Source organism: Haliotis rubra, unplaced genomic scaffold, assembly GCF_003918875.1.
Source record: "Haliotis rubra isolate DU_JTF1 unplaced genomic scaffold, ASM391887v1 Scf354, whole genome shotgun sequence".
NCBI lineage: Eukaryota > Metazoa > Mollusca > Gastropoda > Lepetellida > Haliotidae > Haliotis > Haliotis rubra.
The window spans coordinates 911,882-931,214 of record NW_025767029.1 but is presented as its reverse complement, the minus strand read 5'-3'; the positions used below and the strand labels follow the sequence as shown (position 1 = coordinate 931,214).

The window sequence follows — 19,333 nt, the reverse complement described above, 5'->3', positions numbered from 1 at the left end:
CGACTTTCGTCTCTAAAACACTCGCTGCCAATTTCGTATTAGCCAGCGACGTACAGTCCTTGCCCACAGTAACCTACGACGACGATGTTCCTGGGCTAATGCCATTCCACGCAGGGGACGTCGAGCTCTGATACCTGCTGCACGTAGACGTCGTAGCACGGTACGTCGACTAATGACATGGCCTTACAGCCGTTGCCGCCGGTTGCGCAGATGAAAAGTACTCAGATGGCGGTCTTCCTGTTGGGTTGTCACATGTGTTCTGCCTGATCGTGGTCTGTCTTGGGTGATGCCAGTCTGCCTGTAACGCTGACACACTGCACAAGAATGATAAACCTGCATTATGACTGTGAGGTGACGTTCCAGGTGCCACCGATGTGCGTAGTTGCGCCCCTTTGCCTGAAATATATATCCTTGAGATGGAATGTGAGGTGAACGTTCCAGCACGAACACTTAAGTGCTACAGATGCGCTTAGTTGCGCCCCTTTGTCAGAAACTTCTATCCTTGATTCTCAGACTTTAGATAAGAATTCTGTATGAACAGAAGGTAGCTGCAAAGTCAGAAACGTCTCAGACCTGCATCACTTCAGGTTTTCCTTCAGCATCAACCTGACACGCTGATGTTACGAACAGATTCACTTTCTGTATTTACCAGCATGCGCCTCTGGGTATTATGGAGCCAACTGTGACCAGTCCTGCGGATACACGTCACTGCAAGATGGACTCCAATCGGTGGATGTGCGGCTGGATATCAGGGAACTGGCTGTAGACAAGGTAATATTCTGTCCAGAAAAAGAAACCCATAGGCATTTTGTATTTTAAAAATCTATTAATTACCTCTTGTGTTCAAACAATCGTCAAAATATGTCACAAAGTGCTGATAACATGATTTTCCCCAATGCACCTGAAAATGTTGATTTTGATGAGATTTCTTACAAGGATTAAAAAGGCATCGCCACAACGCAACAGAAATCACCTTCCAGTTTAAATTGTGCAGCAAAGAAAGCATGCACTGTCTGGCTATAAAATCCAGATAACTTTCGGAAATCGGCATTCGTTTTGAAGGAGTTTCAAGGTTCAATCACTTCGCCACGTCATGAGGTTGCGACACCGAACATCGCCATTGAAAGAATGCACGCTGGAGATTAACAATCAGACGCCTGGCAACAGAAGATTGGTAGTCTTAGCACGATATCACGGCTTTGCAGCTCGTTACAACCAAACAGGCATAACAAATGACCGTCCCCGTACAGGCAAAACCTCGAGTCACCACTGTAAGCCCAAGATCGGTACATCCGGGTTCTACATTTGCGTGATCGTACTGCCACGGGTGAGAGCACTGCAGCCAGGGTGTCTGGACTTCGGAGGACATCCGGTCAAACTGTACAGAACAGGTTGAGAGAAATTGGACTGAGTGACAGGAGATCCGACGTCGGGCCCTTGCTACGTCGTTTCCATGGCACTCAACGTCTCCGTTGCCTAAACTTATCCACTTGGTTGTATAGACATTTTTCTTCCTTCTAAACTGCTGCAAATATTCATGTACCAAAGTCTGTTTGTGGACGAGTTATGCATGTTTGAAAATACAACATTTTCGCAACAGATTTCTGGGTTATGCGTTTCTCTTTTGAATAGTATATATCCCAATATTTCCCTATATATATACATATATATATATATATAATCCCCGCCTTTCTTTGTATATCCGACCACTGATTGTGTTATATTAATGTAGCGTATACAGTGTTCTCATTGTTATGCCTTAAACAGACATTGCTCCTCTGTTTATATTTATATCTAGCAAAGGGTATCATATTCTCAGGACTTTTACAGTGAAAGACATTTTGCAAGAAATAATTTGTGGATACATTATATACTAATTACATACATTGATGCTCATGATGTTAATCACTGGAACGTCTGAACCACACTCAATGTTCTACGTCATATAGCTGGAAAATTGCTGAGAGCATCATTTTAAACAACAAACAACAACCAACAATTTATTCAATAGTGATAATAGTTTCCATACTTGTTGAAATCACAATTGTGCCCACGAGCGTTCATATCGGTGCCCTCGGTTTATAGTTCAGGATTGTGGACAACGGAACACGAAAAGACAAGTGTTGAATTGAGGACGACAGCAGCCATTGCTATTGTAGTTGGGGAATAATGGTCGAAATGGTACAAAAATAATGGTAGTCACGTGACAGAACGCGCATCGGGAACATTGATCTCCATCAACTGACGTAAGTTGGTATTGGGACTGTGTTGGTCCCGCTTACTACGTCACAATGAGAAGATAGATGGGGTAAAACATTGTAATTTTTATGAACTATGGTGTTTTAACGCTGCACCCAACAATTTTCCAGCAATATGGCGGCGGTATGTAAATAATCGAGTCTGGAACAGACAATCCAGTGATCAACAGCATGAGCATCGATCTGTGCAATTGGGAACCGATGACATGTGTCAACCAAGTCAGCGAGCCTGATCACCCGATCCTGTTAGTCGCCTCTTACGACAAGCATGGGACGCTGAAGATCAATATTAACCCGGATCTTCACAGGCCCCAAACAGTAATGACTGTAGAGAGCAAAGTGTCATTGTTGAATAACATTGTGGCCTTAAGCCGGGTTGAAGTTAACCTAATATGATACTTTATTCCTTGTTTCCCTTCCCTCATTCTTAGACTAGGTTCCTTATGAAATTTCTTGCATAATTACAATGTCGAGCATCACCACCAGACGCTATATGTTTATATGCATATCTTTGGAATACATGTAGTATAATACATGTAGGCGTATGTGAACTTACTCGGTGTGTTTACGAATATTTTTCTCTATAAATATTAATTGTTGTGAAAAAATCAACCAAGTTGAGACTGCTCTTGCTTCAGAAAATCCTTGGTATCATGGTTAGCGAAGTATCTCGGTCAGTTCTTAGGCTACATTACATGATTTGAGTTTGCAACTAGAAAGATTGAGAAACAGGCGTATGAAATATATCATGAATCCAGCAAGTCAGTGTAGCAATGTATACATCCTGTGCCCCAAATGTTACATATAGCGTGAACCATTCCATTGTCCTTAACGTAGCTGACTATACACTTCCTGACACACAGTCCATTGATTCCAGAGTGTGTCTACGGGATGTACGGAGAAGGATGTCGCAAGTCCTGCGGCAACCGTCACTGTCAGACGCCATCTAACCAATGTGATCACGTGACTGGAAAGTGTCCCGACGGCTGTGTCACTGGTTTCACTGGAGATGACTGTTTACAAAGTATGTTTCGTTTTTACTGATAATGTACTGACTTCGTGCATTTCATGACTGCCGTGTCGTGTTTCTATAGAAATTCATTTTGTACTCATAGTCCAATAAACATGATTTAAGGAGGTGACGTTAACATTTTCTCCTGAAAGTTCGACAGTTTGTGTTGGGATTATTTGTACCCATTTAGTCGATTAGAGAGACTTGTGTCCATTGCACTGTGTTTACAAGAAAATGATGAAGCTCCATGATAACGTTACACGCAATGCCTAAGTTAAGGTACTTTTCAAGCATATTTACAATTGTTAGGTTCAGCATTCTAACCCTTTGAAAGGACTGCTTTTGAAATGAAATTTTCAGTGTATGTCATTAATTTTATGATGTTATCTGGATAAATTTCAATCCATTGTATATAAGTGTTCATAGCGATTTTATTTCTATTTCTCTTCAGACTGTCCAGATGGCTGTTACGGAACTAACTGTTCCCTGAGATGTGCAGGCAGGCATTGTAACAGTTCCTCCTGCCCTGCTGATGGGGCCTGTGGCGCTGCGTGTGAGGCGGGATGCTGATATTCCCCATTTAGTGTTTCTTGGGGAAAGTATGGCATCAGCTGTAACTGTAGTGTTGAGATGTTGAGTTGAATTTTGTCTGCTATGTGATATTCCACACAGAGTGTCCCAGGGTAAAGTTTGGTACCAGCTGTAACTGTAGTGTTAATATGTTGAGATGAATCGTATCTGCTATGTGATATTCCACACAGAGTGCCCCAGGGGAAAGTATGGCATCAACTGTAACTTCAGTGTTGATATGTTGAGATGAATCGTATCTGCTATGTGATATTCCACACAGAGTGTCCCAGGGGAAAGTATGGTGCCAACTGTAACTCTGTCTGTGGCCACTGTGCTGATAACATCACATGTCACCACATCACTGGAACCTGTCCAGATGGATGTCAGGCAGGGTGGAAACGCCCCTGTGTCAGACAGGTGAGTGTGGAAGGCTATAAGTGAAAGACAATCAATTTAGATCTATTGATAATATATTGATATAAACTGTCTTGATTTGAAGGAGCTTATAGTTCAATCTCTCTACGTATTAGTAATATCGGCCCACTATCAATGAGTTACATGAAGAACCAAACCCTACTACGTTTAACGTTGAACTGGTACAAAACAATATGCAGGTTGTGATTCACTTTGTCCTGCAGATGGTGCCTGCAGTGGAGGGTGTCAAGAAGGCTGGGCATTGCGCCACTGTACACAAGGTAACTCAATGTAGCCATCTGTGTACAAACAATACCATCCATTCCATGGTGTTTTCGTCACTACGTATATATTTATGCCATGTGTTATTTGTTTCTGTCGTATAACAAATGATCACTATTCTCTCGACTTGACGTTTGGAATATATACGTGTGGCATCGACATACCGTAACTACCAGAAACAAAGGTTGTCATTCTCAATGTTGTGACTGTGTATGCACGGAGGGAGGAAGTGGATAAAAACAACGACAGGGCGGGCAGGAGTCAGTTTAATCAGTCTGACTGGAGTATATATGTCAACCTTCGGCATCGTATCCGTATAACACTACATACCTGGCTACGGTTCGAACAAGTGCAAGTACCGCCTCCGTGGTGTAGTGGTTAGAGCGTCCGCCCGGGTATACGTAGCGGAAGGTCGAGGGTTCCATCCGCGGCTGCGTCATACCGAAAGACGTTATGGTACTTTGTTGGTCCCTGCCTGGCGCTCGGCATTAATGGATACAACAAGGACTGGTCGGCTCGGAGTCAGTATAATGTGTCTGAGTGGGGTATTCATGCTTAACTGCGGTACATGTTGGTACATAAGTGGAATCATCGTGGTCGCTTAGTTACAATCCATTTCGCCTCACGTCACTTATATAGTAAATTATATTACTTCTCTTATTTTACAGAATTACCGAGGGCTTCGGCAATCACTCCCACAACAGCTGGTATAATTGGCTTAGTTGCTGGAGTATGTGTCATGCTGATTCTTGCAGTGGAATTACACGTTGGCCTGGTAAGACAAGGGAGTTAAGTGAATATAGATAGTCACTGACATGATACTTTTCGTATTTTATAATATCCACCGTTCTTTCTACAAAGCATCTACAAGAAACCAAATCATTTATGCCATGCACCTCGCAGGTTGCAGTGGATAAACTCTCTCAGAAGGATGAAGTAAAAGTCAAGAAGGACACATCAACCCAAGTGGACAGGAACTTTACACAGCCGCCAGACAACTACACATCCATATCCGAGCAGGCTAGTGGCCGCAACATCTACAACAACGACTATGATAGGCTGAACGTCGAGGCAAAGGCGAGCAATGACTATAGCGTCATTCAGAACAAGGTTTATGAAAATATGTAGAACGTATATTATAGTAACAGAACACTCTTTGATTTCAAAAAGATATTGTAAGAAGAAACTATAAAAAATATAACAGTTTGAAGGCTTGAGATCGCCACAAGGTTACAAAGAATGTTTAAATAAAATATAGTGAGTAATTGTTTGCTAAGGTGTATCTAAAGGAATTAAATTTCTTATACATGTAGTTCATCAAATGTCAGTGGCCATTGTCCATCAAAGGTTAAGGTCGTCCTTAAGCTAAGAGGGAATGTATGTACTTTCACATGTGTGCTAGCGAGGATAGGTTATTATTGTTTCTTATGATATGTGAGCGGTGGGTAGCCTAGTGGATAAAGCGTTCGTTCGTCACGCCGGGTTCGATTCCCTACAATGTGTAAACCCATTTCTGGTGTCCCCATGTCCGGTGTCTTTGGAAAACTGGGACACTATTTTATGACTCTGCCAAACGTGGTGGGATCTACATGTTTATTGTGTTGACATGTTCCAGGTCAAGTCAGAAGAACATTTTCCTCACGTGTGTCAGTGTCAGCACTTGACTGACTGATAATTTAAAACTCAATTTTGTCTTTTCACATCGTTATTGAGAAGCTGACGTCTGAATGTTTATTATATGGAATGTTTCATAACCATTTGTTTCCGAAAATATTGAAAACAAATAATCTTGCTTTTGGTTTTACCCAGACATACATTCTCTTCCTCGGTTTCTTTACAAAATATGCCGTGACCCCATTAAAATTTATGATTCCTCTCATTTCCTTCGTAAGGCAGAAATGTTTCCGGTAAGGAGGTATTGCTGTGTCGGCTGTATATGAAACCACACCTGTTTATCCCACATGTACGCATTAATAGCAATATCTTTATTATCCATGTGAATATTTGTCAAATATTGAGTCCCACACAATAACAATATACAAAAGGGACATGCATGTATTGACCAGTGTAAGCTTGAACTTTTCACAGTTTGTATGTAACGTGCATTTTGTGCGCTGTTAGAGTAGTGTTGCTGTATTGGTGTTCTTTTGGTTTTCTTTTCTGTTATCATTAGTGAAAGATGCATATATACATTGTTACATTCTTGCCTAAAAGATAACTCAGCTTTTGCTTGATATGTAATATTTTTCTGTATCATCTTTTAATTCGTTATAAAATCTCCGGGTGATTTATGAATGAGTGTAGATACACCATCCATTAAGAAATATTAAGATGTTATTATAAGTTGTATGCTTCTCTCGAGGGTAATACAGTTTGATGTACGCCTCTTTGTAGCAGTGTTACCCGAACCGGTAGGCGAGGGATAACACTGCTACAATGAGGCGTACATCAGACCGTGTTACCAGAGGGGAGAAGCTTACAACGTATTTATCTCACCGCCATGTTAAATGTACAAAATATCATTTTATTTTATTTGGAAGATCGCAACCGACTGTATGACATGTAAAACAAAATGGCGTCTGCCTCTCGACTGGATTTTTAAATAAGTGAAACATATTCTGACAAGCTTTTAAAACTGCCATTAAAAAAGGTTAATTATGTTTTAAGTTGAGTGTGCAAACGATTCAATGTATAAAATAGTTTAAATAAAGCAGTGAAAGTCTGTGAAATAAATGTCTACATAGTGAACTCTAAAAACGGCTAATCGAACGGTTTTCGAACTCCGGGCACTGCATGCATCACATTTTGACGTCATACGATTGTTAGCGATACAGCTTCTCGGCGGGGAGTTTGGCGGTTACCGTGGCAGCGGGTAATATTTTATCCAGTTGTCACCCTCCTGGGAGGGGACACGGAAACTTGTTAAAGCGTCATTGACAAATGAAATTAAAGTATTTTTACATGAAAGTAAGATAAGTGCCTTTATTGAAAACAAACCTTGGCATTAGAAACAATAGAAGTAGATACATTCAAGTACACCCATACCCACACAAACATAAAACACACACACACACACACACACACACACACACACACACACGCACGCACGCATGCACACACACATACACACAAATACACCCATGTGACGTTGATGGGAACATCGCCATTTGACTTTCAGGGGACATATGAAACTTGCTGCTATTTGCACGATGGGATGGGAGTTTCTCACAATAAAATGTGAACATATCAAGGTTATCGTCTGGCCCCTAGGGAACTCTTCATCAATTATATGTATTCAATGTTGCAACATATTTTTTTCCTTTTTGTACTTCCAATATTACAAGTGAATGTAATTTTGTCGTAATATTTAGTAATTGTTCCTATTTCACGAACATCAATGGTGTACACGTTTTACTTAATGTCTTATGAAGTAGTGTAAAAGTTTAAACCTCTGTACGCATAATGCAAATAAACAAAAGTGTGTATCCATAAAGTTGTTACATATATTCATTATGGACTCGCTAACTCACGGAAGTGGAACGGGTTTGTCGTTTCTATTTTCCAACATTAACATCTGCTGGTCTGGTGTACATAAAGTAATTATATGTTGTTGTCTATCAGGCAATACGAAGTGTAATGGCATATTACGCTGGAATTGTGGTCCTTTAACCACTTCACTATCTCCAAGCAGTAAGATTGCAGTAACTAAACAACGGCATTGGTGTCTTGTATATCCTTCCCAATTCTGTCTCAATGAACTTATTTAAAGGTACTCCTGTCTGGTCTACCTGCACTACAAAATAAGTTGGTTTCCGGAACCCTGAAACTGAGAAGAAACGACATGGAAACCACCATTTCCAGTTGGTTTCCATGTAGTTTCCTATAGTTTCATTGTGGTTTCCATGAAAACTGAAACTGAATTTTGCACCATTTCCGGCTGGTTTCCAGTGCGATTCATTACCCACTCCTCCAAGCCAGATCCAGCTGGTTTCCGTGTTTTCGTTTACTGTAGGTTTCAACCTGGTTTCCATGTTTTCGTTTACTGTAGGTTTCATCCTGGTTTCCGTTTTTTCGTTTATTGTAGGTTTCAACCTGGTTTCCATGTTTTCGTTTGTTGTAGGTTTCAACCTGGTTTCCATGTTTCCGTTTATTGTAGGTTTCAACCTGGTTTCCATGTTTTAGTTTGTTGTAGGTTTCAACCTGGTTTACATGTTTTAGTTAGTTGTAGGTTTCAACCTAGTTTCCAAGTTATAACCTAGTTTCCATTAAAACTGAAACTACATTTTGCACCAGTATCTGGATAGTATCCGGATCCATGTCGGGACTTTGCCTACTCGTTCATGGAGGCACCTGCTGGCGCTTAGTTTATTGTTGTTTCCAAACTAGCTCCCAGGTTATAACCTGGTTTCCATGAAACTGTATCTGTTGTGCTGGCCCCCTTACCCGCTCCTCCAGAAAAGAGGTTGTGTTTCATGCAACACACCTACCAAATCAGGTATTTTATACAATTGCACAATGGTAAAACCGTCAGGATGACAAATAACAGAATAAAACACAAAGTCATGATAGCTTTATTTACATTCAACAATTTGCTGATAAACAACTGATATTTGGAATGTTCACATTAATAAAACTGAATTTTCAAAATGCGTAAATAATTAAAAGCAATAAGGGAATAAAAAGTAGTGAGTACGGGATGTTTTCTTAAACTCATCAATGTAGATGAATCCATATTATTTGGTTTTCCAATTTGAGAAATGTTAACTCTTTCCCCAAGAGAGGAATAACTTTCTGTTTCTTCTCCGGCCAGTCAATCGTTGTCAGGACCTTCCTCCTGCTTTCCAGCTTCTGAAAGTTAGAAAACAATAAACAATCAGTACAAACAAGCATTCGTCAACAATATCGCTAGCTGGAGAAAGGAAAACTGTCCAATGTTCCTTAAGCTTGAGGAAAAATAAACTGTAACCACTGTCAATAAGCACGAAGTTCAATAAATCAAAACTGATCATTTGACCTGAAAAGTGACAACAAAAGTTTCAATCGCAGAAGAACTTATGAAATCTGTAAGAGTAGAGAGACAAGCGAGAGAAGGACGTATTTCCTTAGCTTGGGTTGGACATAAAAGATTTTCTTTCACTAAATAACAGTTGTGACTTATAGAAAACATTGACATTGAATTAATAACATTTCTTAGGAATGCACACTAAATTCATGCTATCATTGCCTATATTTCCGAGAAATCCTCATGTGAAAGCTATAACCTATTTTCTGAATGTTACATGCATTATGCTTTGATATTATATGTATAGAACTACGAATTGTCCATTATTCTGAAAAATAATGTGAAAAGAAATATTTGGATTTTCAAAAAAATTAATGTGGGGTCATTCTGGCAGACACGAAATTGAATGGGGTCATAGGCGGACCTCTATAACTAATATCTCATTCTTCTATTGACAATGTGTTTGCAGCTACTATTTAGTGGGGTATTGTTAATAAATTGTTAATTGATGTGTGCAAGGTGAAATATGTCCAGACCAAAACATAATGTACATTGGCGCTTTACTATGTACTATTTAAAACTCTTTTAGCCAACACTGCCCCAACGGAATGCTGGAAATATAGAAATTAAAGGGAAAAATCAGGAACTTTCTAAGTGATATTGTACTCTTGATAACAATAAGGCTTGAAAATAGAAGAATAAATATCAATTTGCAAGGTGTAGATATGCTAATATCAAAAGAAGCAAAATTAACAAGTTCATATAATTTTAGGTTGACAATGTACATCAATGTATCCCCAACATATCCTATTAAACGTTCTATATATCCAACTTCTTTTGTGGATCTAACAAAATCCACATCTCTTCATTCAGAGTTAAATATCTTGACATTCTAAGTGTAAAATTGTTTACATCAGATGATTAACTTAAATTACCTCATACATCACTAATCTATCCTATACTGACTTGAAAACCTTTTAAAAACAGTTTCCAAATATATTGTGTTGACTATGGAATCCTAGAAGGGACATTGTCGCTATGTCGCATTGTCGCGTTGTCAAAAACAAGTAAAGTGAGGCAAAATAAACCAAAACGCGACACGCGACATCGCGACAACGCGACATTTCGCCCATTTGTCGCATTGTCGCGATGTCGCGTCGCGTTTTGAATAATATTTTTCTATTCCTCCAAAGGGCGACACGCGACATAGCGACAATTTTCAAGGTCAAAATATGTCGCGTTGTCGCGCGTCGCCCTATCTAACATGTGTAAAAGAAGCCTAAAAATTCACTAAAACGCGACACGCGACAATGCGACATATTATACGTCGCATTGTCGCGTGTCGTTTTCGCCCTTTCGATTACCGGTGCGCATGCGTAGAAGGTCAATGAGTCTACGCATGCGCAGGAAATGTTATACTCTATTTCACACTTCACTGGTCTTTGTTACCTCCAATGGTTTTACAATGAAGTAGTACGCGTAATGATAATGGGGCTGCTTTTCTTGAACTTAATGGAAATCTTTCATTGTTGCTTTGAAAATTATTGTATATATTGTAAATGTATTTGGCCAATCAAGTGTGTTTTAGCAGCAAGACAAATTATTAGCGCTACTATTCATTGTAATGACGGCACACGGTGCGCCTGTCATTCAAGGTGGGGCAATTTGCTGTGCAGAGTTGTGTCTCTTAGTCACACCAGAAAACTTTGATCATAGGTTCTAATCCCAGTACCATACACACTCATCACTTTGGACATTTCACCCATATCAAGCTCACAGTTTGTGAAAAAACTCAAATATTGTTAAAATTCAGGCCACATCGGCAGAAACATCAAGTGATGTCCACGAATGTGTCACTATGTTCCACAGTGTGGCTCCTCAGAGAGATTCTTGGTACAGTCCTGTCCGACGCTGATGAACTTGTTCAGCCAGCAGTGGATGGATACCAGGTAGAATGAGATACCAGGTAGAACCATCCGCCACCTCAAATACAGTTTTGGTCGACTTTGAACGTGATATTCTTCTTGGGAAAACGCCATACAAATGGAATGTTATGATTATGATTTTAAAAGCGGTCAAATCGCTTGGCAGAGTTGCGTACCCTTAGAGTGCCAGAAATCAACCCTCGCTCGCTCGCTCCTTCTCGCTCCCTCCTCCCTCCCTCCCTCACCCTCCCTCCCACCCACTCACCCTCCCCGCTCCACTCCGCTCCCATCTCCGCTCCACTCCACACTCTACTCCACTCCACCCCACTCCACTCCTCACCTCTCACTCATCCGCTCCACTCACTCCTCTACTCTACTCTACTCCACCACTTCCACTTCGCTCCACTCCACTCACTCCATCTCCTCCCACTCCACTCACTCACTCATTCATTCCACTCCACTCACTCCGCTCCACTCACTCCACTCCACTCCACTCCTCCACTCTCCACTCCCTCCTCCACTCCCTCCCTCACTCCACTTCTCCACTCCTCCTCCAATCCCCTCCACTCCACTCCGCTCACTGACTCACTTCTCTCACTCACTCATTCCGCTCCAATCCACTCCACCCACTCACCACTCCACTCCACTCCCCCCCGCTCCGCTCACTCCGCTCCACTCCGCTCACTCACTCAACTCCCCCGCTCCACTCACTCCTCCATTCCCTCCACTCCACTCCACTCCCACTCCAATCCCTCCAAACATCGAAAAGTAATCATGCTTGTGATAGTTTATAAAATCCGCCGTAACTAATAAAACGCGACATTTTGACGCGATGAAATGCGACAACGCGACATTTTGATGAAATGTCGCGTTGTCGCGCGTCGCGCGTCGCGCTTTGTTAAAATATTGAGTATAGTATGTATTATAACGTATTTACTAAAACGCGACACGCGACAATGCGACAACGCGACATTTTGATGAAATGTCGCGTTGTCGCGTCGCGTGTCGCGCTTTGTTAAAATATTGAGTGCAGTATGTATTATAACGTATTTACTAAAACGCGACATGCGACAACGCGACATTTTGATGAAATGTCGCGTTGTCGCATTGTCGCGCGTCGCGCTTTGTTAAAATATTGACTATAGTATGTATTATAACCACAGGGGTTCGAATCACTGTTTGGCCTCTCTTCGATAAACATCGACAGTTTCCGTGGATATTTTAATGACTCGGAAACAGAAAACGGCTCAGCCTGGTTCCCAGGGTCTGCTGCCCTAACGCTTCCACACTGAAAAAGCCATTTATTATCTAATTCTTTTCTTATGTATTATGAGGAAATAATTGATAAAGTTCAAACCATTGTTTTTTAACTGCGGGTGTGCTTGTAAAATTATCGGCTCTCAGTAACATAATACAGAAAAATATATTCCTTATCTTGAGTTACTTTGGTACATATAATTTGTAATAAAATTAAACAGATCCATCCATGTACACACTTTTTTTCGAAGAATGTTGTCTGAATCGGTTTGTAAAACAACATGAAAAGGTTTTACCAATATTATTCAGAAATGTTTATGATTAAAATAAACATGGGGAATCAAATGATCTGTACAGAAAAACACACAATTATACTGCTGAATACAGTGAATTTGACCCACTATTTTACTAAAATGAATATATAATAATACACAGTATGATCAGTATGCTAATACACTACCATAAAAATACATACATTGCCTTAAAAGTACATATATTTGAAGATTAACATTTAATACAGATGTACATTGCGCTATTTGAGCTTTTACCACTGAAACTTGACCTGAGTACTGTAGTTTTATGGCTTGAAGCCAGTATCAGTGTATACATTTGGTATACATGTATACTCTCCCAAACGCATATAGGAATTTCAACTGTATTTTTATGTTTATTTTGAAACATCTTGTAGGCTTTATGCGTGAATGAAATATAGCGAAATTGCACACTGGGAATGCAGACTTATCCGTCTTTGGCACCAACTCGAGGAAAGTCAGTTTGAGTGTCACATGGAGACGTGTGGTGGCGCTGAAGTCAATACCTCGTGTGACCACCGTGGGCATCCAGAACTGCACGGCATCGCCTCGGCATCGAACGAATAAGTCTCAGTATCTCGTGTTGCCCAATCGCAGCCCACTCTGCCTGTAGTGCCTGTGCGAGTTGCTGAAGTGTCTGGGGCTGAGGGTTACGGCGTCGCACCCGTCTGTCAAGGGCATCCCACAGATGTTCGATCGGGTTTAAGTCCGGTGATCTTGTCGGCCGAATCTGTCCACCTGGGGAACGCAAGCGTGGGCGAAACGTTCACGTCGACGTCTGTACACCCGCATTCTTCCATCGCGTCGTTCCAATAGAAATCGTGATTCATCACTGAACCAGATTCTACGCCAATTCGGTAGGTTCCAGGCCTGAACGTTGGTGCACCATTGAACTCGATGTCGACGATGTTGTTGTCGAAGCACAGGGCCAAAATTAGGTCTTCTGGCACGTAAATCAGCCTCTCTCAACCTGTTCCTGACAGTCTGTGCAGAAAGCCTCCTCAATCCGGGTATTTGTGGAGCGGTACTGGTCGCCGTAGCTGTTTGATGACGCAGGTGATGTACCCGGATGTAGCGATCCTGCGCCGCAGTGGTCGCTCGAGGTCGCCCACTACGAGGGGCATTATGCCGGCGCTATCTCTCCCAGAGCCGTGAAATGGTGCTTTGGTGATCATTCATGCGTCGGGCAACTGCACGTTGAGACGCCAGCTTCAAGCAAACCAATGGCGATATGACGGTTGGCTTCACTTAGACGTGGCATTTTGCGTTCGTCAACAATATTCCAAATACAGTGAATAATCGACAGGCAACGATCAACCTTTTATACCAATCATTGAGACTATCTGATCCCCAACTTTCACGTGCATTGCATGTGAATTGTGTATTCTGTGACACTACACGCCGAAATCATGCTGTTAAATACGGGTATTTTACGGATGGTGCGTTTTGTTGTGATGTTTCAAAACATAAACACCATAGGACTCATAAACAGAGCAAAACCTTTTGTAAAATGAATCACGTTTTCATTCATTGCTACATGAAATTGCTATTTTCACGATGCGTTTCTTTTTGGGAGAGTATATATTGATTATTTTGAGCATGATAACCCTGGTTGATATTAGAATAGATCTGATACATGTTAATAATCATATAATTTGATATCAGCAATTATTCAGCAGTTAACAAGTTTGATTAAATGCTACAATGGAGTCTTTTTGCGTTACTTTATTATACTTTGGGGCTGTGCATACAAACATATTTCAACACATAATCAGTGATTTTACATTGAATTTTGGAGAATGACAGTGCTCTGAATTTGTTAGCCAGTTCACTATTGATATTTGCTTTAAATTGAAATTGTATGGTTTGTATCTAGAAATCTGGGTATTGTGTTAACACCTATCCTTATTTGGACTAAAGCACTAACTACTCTTGGTGTAGAGATTGAAAAGGCTATTATGACATTGTACAGATATTAAAAGAAAGTTGGAAATATACCATGTCCAGATTTATTTAAGATAGGCAGGAGACCTATTGTAATCGTTAATGTTTTTATTATTATTATTTATTATTCCGCCGTATTTTGTACCAACCCTACAAAGAGCACCAGTGGACAGAATCGCTTGAGAAAGGTTACCTAGATGCCCATCGAGGTGTAGATATTCCCCATTAAAATCTCAATGCTCTAGGCCCAATAGCAAAGGGCAGATAATTCAAAATTATTTTAAAAATTCAGTTTCAAAAGCAAGTATGTGCAAAACTACTAATCTTATAAGTGCCAAAGTTCTTGAGCAGATGCGCAATCAAAATGCCTACAATTTTGCTTGGACGGGTCAAGTCGCTAAAATGTACCGTTTGGCAGTTATATTTGTTTAACTGATGTCCAGTACGATTGTGCAAATTCTGCACAAAAAGTGCCAGGTTGCCGTTCCACTAACCGATCTTACCTAAGATCAATCTTAGCAAGTTACGCCAATTTTACAATCGTCTTAGCTAAAAGTTACACCCGTTCCACTACCCGATCTTAGGCCGATCGTAGCCGGTCCCGATCTTACGATCCGATCCAAGCTTAGATCGAGACTCTTTCGTGCGAAAGATAGAGGAATGCGAGGCACGAGTTATCTCCCTTTGCAAATGATGGAAGTAGTTTACGAACCAACTGAGTGAGTGAGTGAGTTTAGATTTACACCGCATTCAGCAATAGTCCAGCTATATGGCGGCGGCCTGTAAATAATCGAGTCTGGACCAGACAATCCAGTGATCAACAGCATGAGCATCGATCTGCGCAGTTGGGAACCGATGACATGTGTCAACCAAGTCAGCGAGCCTGACCACCCGATCCCGTTAGTGGCCTCTTACGACAAGCATGGGTTATTGAAGCTCAATATTCTAACCCGGCCTTCATGGGTATTTTTCCAACCAAGTGTAAACGCGTAGAAAAACCTAGAGCAAAATATTAGGGTAGTGAGCACCTTGGTTTCAGGTGCAAGTGCGTGTGAACGCTGGGTATCAGGCATAATATAATAATAATAAATGCATATTTATAGTGCGCCTATTCCACATCCTGGGGCATGCTCAAAACGCTATGTACAGATAATTTACACGAGAGTATTTACAGCCGAGATTATAAGTATTACTAATATACTGAGAACAGGTTTTAAGTCTGGACTTTAAAAATGTCAATTGTGTCAGTGCCTGAACCTTGTCAATCAGAATAAACAAGGCGTGAGGAGGCATCCTCTATAACGTATGTAGAATCTGTCAGTGGTCTTGAATAACACGCGGCCTGTATTTAGAATCCCCCACCAAATAAGCGCACGTGAAATCAAACATATTTGTATCTTTTGTTTCAGAACATTGTTCACTTTACGGCTGTCGTTATGTTGTACAAATGTGTTACACCGACTCGCTCGGTTGTGTTCCCATGACGACAGTGGTCAGACTGGCCTGACATTTGTAAGGCTTCAGTGCAGTGTTTGTTTACATCACAGAAATATACAAATTCATTTCATGGGGAATTTTAGGGGACGCTCACGGTGAAATGCTCGCTCTTATTTTTCACATAGAATAGGAAAGCTACCATTTTGGTTTCTCTACGATTGATTTTAGCTATCCTAAGTTGGTCATGGGCAACTTAGACTTTGAATCTTAACTTTACGATTGACTTGGGTAAGATTGGTTAGTGGAACGGTACGCCGTAACGTCACGCTAAGATTGGGATTTTAGGGGTTTACGATTGGCATAGGGCTAAGATCGGTTAGTGGAACGGCACCCAGGACGATAGATAACAAAGTCTTGGTGATTCCAGAACACTAATTGTTTTGACCGTAGACTAAAGACAACTGAGATACCGACTTTTAAAGAGGGAACTATTTCTTCTTAAGAACTTCTTAAAAGGAACATGACCCCCGCGACCCCGGCTGCATTTCAACGATTCGCTCCCGTGTCAAAAACGTGTTCTGGCTGCGTTTGGGGCGATTTCTAGCCCTCAAATACAATTCAAACACCCGTAACTCTGAAACCAACCGTCCGATTTCGACCAAAATGTACCTGTACAAGTGGGCTATTAGTGTGGATTATAACTAACGATTGCAGTAATGTATCTCCAAAGACAACAGAGGGACAAGTGAAATTATATTTTCCACATTTTAGTTGCTATCTTCATCGGTTCTCTAGAGAACACAATGAAAGTTAGCCGTATGTATCTCAAACGTTAGCTGATCAGTTTCTGTTCTTCGGTGCATGTGAAAAGTATCACCGTTTGGTACATATCTTCTTCATGATTTTTTGTTAGAGGTAATTAAGATAGATGTTTGAACAAAGGGTTCTTCTGTTTTGAGATTCATGATACCCAAGTGATATTTTCTAATCTAAGAAAAAAGGTTTGGTGATGAATTTATCGAAACTTAAAGACCTTCCAGTGCTTCCAGTCGAAGAGCATTCGACTAGCAGTGATATGATTCATATTAACTAAAACTATTACTACTTTCATCAGTTATGTGACAGACACAATAGGCTAGATAGAACTAAAGCCAAGGAGCCTACTGAGTCAAAAAAGAAACTTCACATTCTTTCTTCAGGGCACTATAAAAGAACAAAAGATGGTTAAATTGTTATTATTTCATTGCTGAGATCTGTGTGATGTACTCGATACACTGACAGTGCCATAATCAGTTCCATTAGGCTACACCGCCGTTCCAAAACATGGGTATACAGAATGTCAAGTCACAAGAATAAAAATGCGAAATTTCTCAGTTCAATATCGTGTATGGCCGCCCCGCGCATTCACCACTGCCAAACACCGTCTCCTCATCGACTGCCTGATGCTTGTGAACACGTGGTTGGGGATTCTGCGCCATTGCTCTTGCAAGGCAGCGCCAAGTTCCTGCAAATTCTGAGGTTGGTTCCTAAGACCACGAAGCCTTCTCCCAAGTGCATCCCAAACGTGCTGTATTGGATTAAGGTCAGGGGACCTCGATGGCCAGTCCATGACGTTGATTCCAGCGTTTTGAAGGAAATTTCGTGTCAACATCGCGGTATGCGGCCGAGCATTATCATGCTGGAACTGTAGACCTGGGCCATGAGCCGCCATGAAAGGAACGAGTTCAGGGTGAGCACCTGGTCGCGGTAAGCAGCAGCTGTGTGAGGTTTCCACGGATGACCAGAAGTCGGGAACGGTTGTTCCCACAGAAAGCACCCCACACCATGCAACTTCCGCCCCCGAATCTGTCGACTTCCTGTATACCGTTCACGGCGTCGTCTCCAGACTCTATGCCTGCCGTCCGCGAATCTGAGGGTAAACCTGGATTCATCGCTAAAGACGACTCGATTCCAGTCTCTCTGGGTCCATCGGAGGTGACGTTGGGCCCACAGCAGACGTTGACGTTGATGAAACGGCGTCAATATTGGCCCACGATATGGACGTCGAGAATGGAGATTGGCAGCCCGCAACCGATTTCGAATGGTCTGTGAGGACAGTCGACCTCTAATCATCTCAGCCCTGGTTCGTGTAGCCGGCAGAAATCTGTCACGTAGGTGACGTAGGACGATTTGACGGTCTTCTGCTCGTGACGTCACACGTGGACGACCCGACCTTGGGCGATCAGAAGTGGTGCCAGTTTGTTGTAGACGACCTCGCAAGTCATACACAGTACGACGGCTGCATCCCATTGCTCTTGCGACGTCAATAACTGATCTTCCCGCTTGCAACATGCCGACGGCACGTTCACGTTGAACATTTGACAATCGTGGCATTTCAAGTACCGTTAGAACTGTGGTTTAAAAGTGTTTTTTCAATTCTTGAGGCCAATGCAAACACGTGCATATGAAGAAAACTTCGATGCGAAGATCACGTGATCGACTGCACGTGCAAAACCTGATTTGGCACTAACGTCATTTGCACGACGAATGGATGGGTTTGAGTGGGTTTTGCTAACGTTTTTCTAGAGTCGAAAGATAGGGATCCCATTTCGGATACATAGATGTATCATCAGAGAAAAATATTCATTATTTTTCAAATTACATTTTGTGAAGTTTTTGACTCAGTATATATTTCATGCTATGATTGTTCCTATGGTGTGTTATGGTGCAGAGGTATATGGTACCTCATTCTTATTGAACTATTGAAGATGTTCAGTATAAAATGTATAAATGGTTTCTCAAAACAATGGTATCGTTTTGGGAGAATGTGGCACAGCCCCTCTCCAACTTGTCAACACCACAAGGGCTATTAAGTATTGGTGCAGGCTACTGCATTTGGATGAATGCAGACTGCCAAGGCTACCTAATGGATGACTTCTGGC

General features: G+C 41.4%; 1 long non-coding RNA gene across 1 annotated transcript; it reads left to right on the top strand.

Moving 5' to 3' along the window:
* Window positions 1–729: 729 nt before the first annotated feature.
* LOC124285188 lies at window positions 730–18,397 on the top strand. The gene is made up of 5 exons (XR_006900751.1): window positions 730–771; window positions 3,136–3,282; window positions 3,722–4,257; window positions 6,625–6,627; window positions 18,387–18,397. It is a non-coding gene; the product is annotated as an uncharacterized LOC124285188 (long non-coding RNA).
* Window positions 18,398–19,333: the final 936 nt, after the last annotated feature.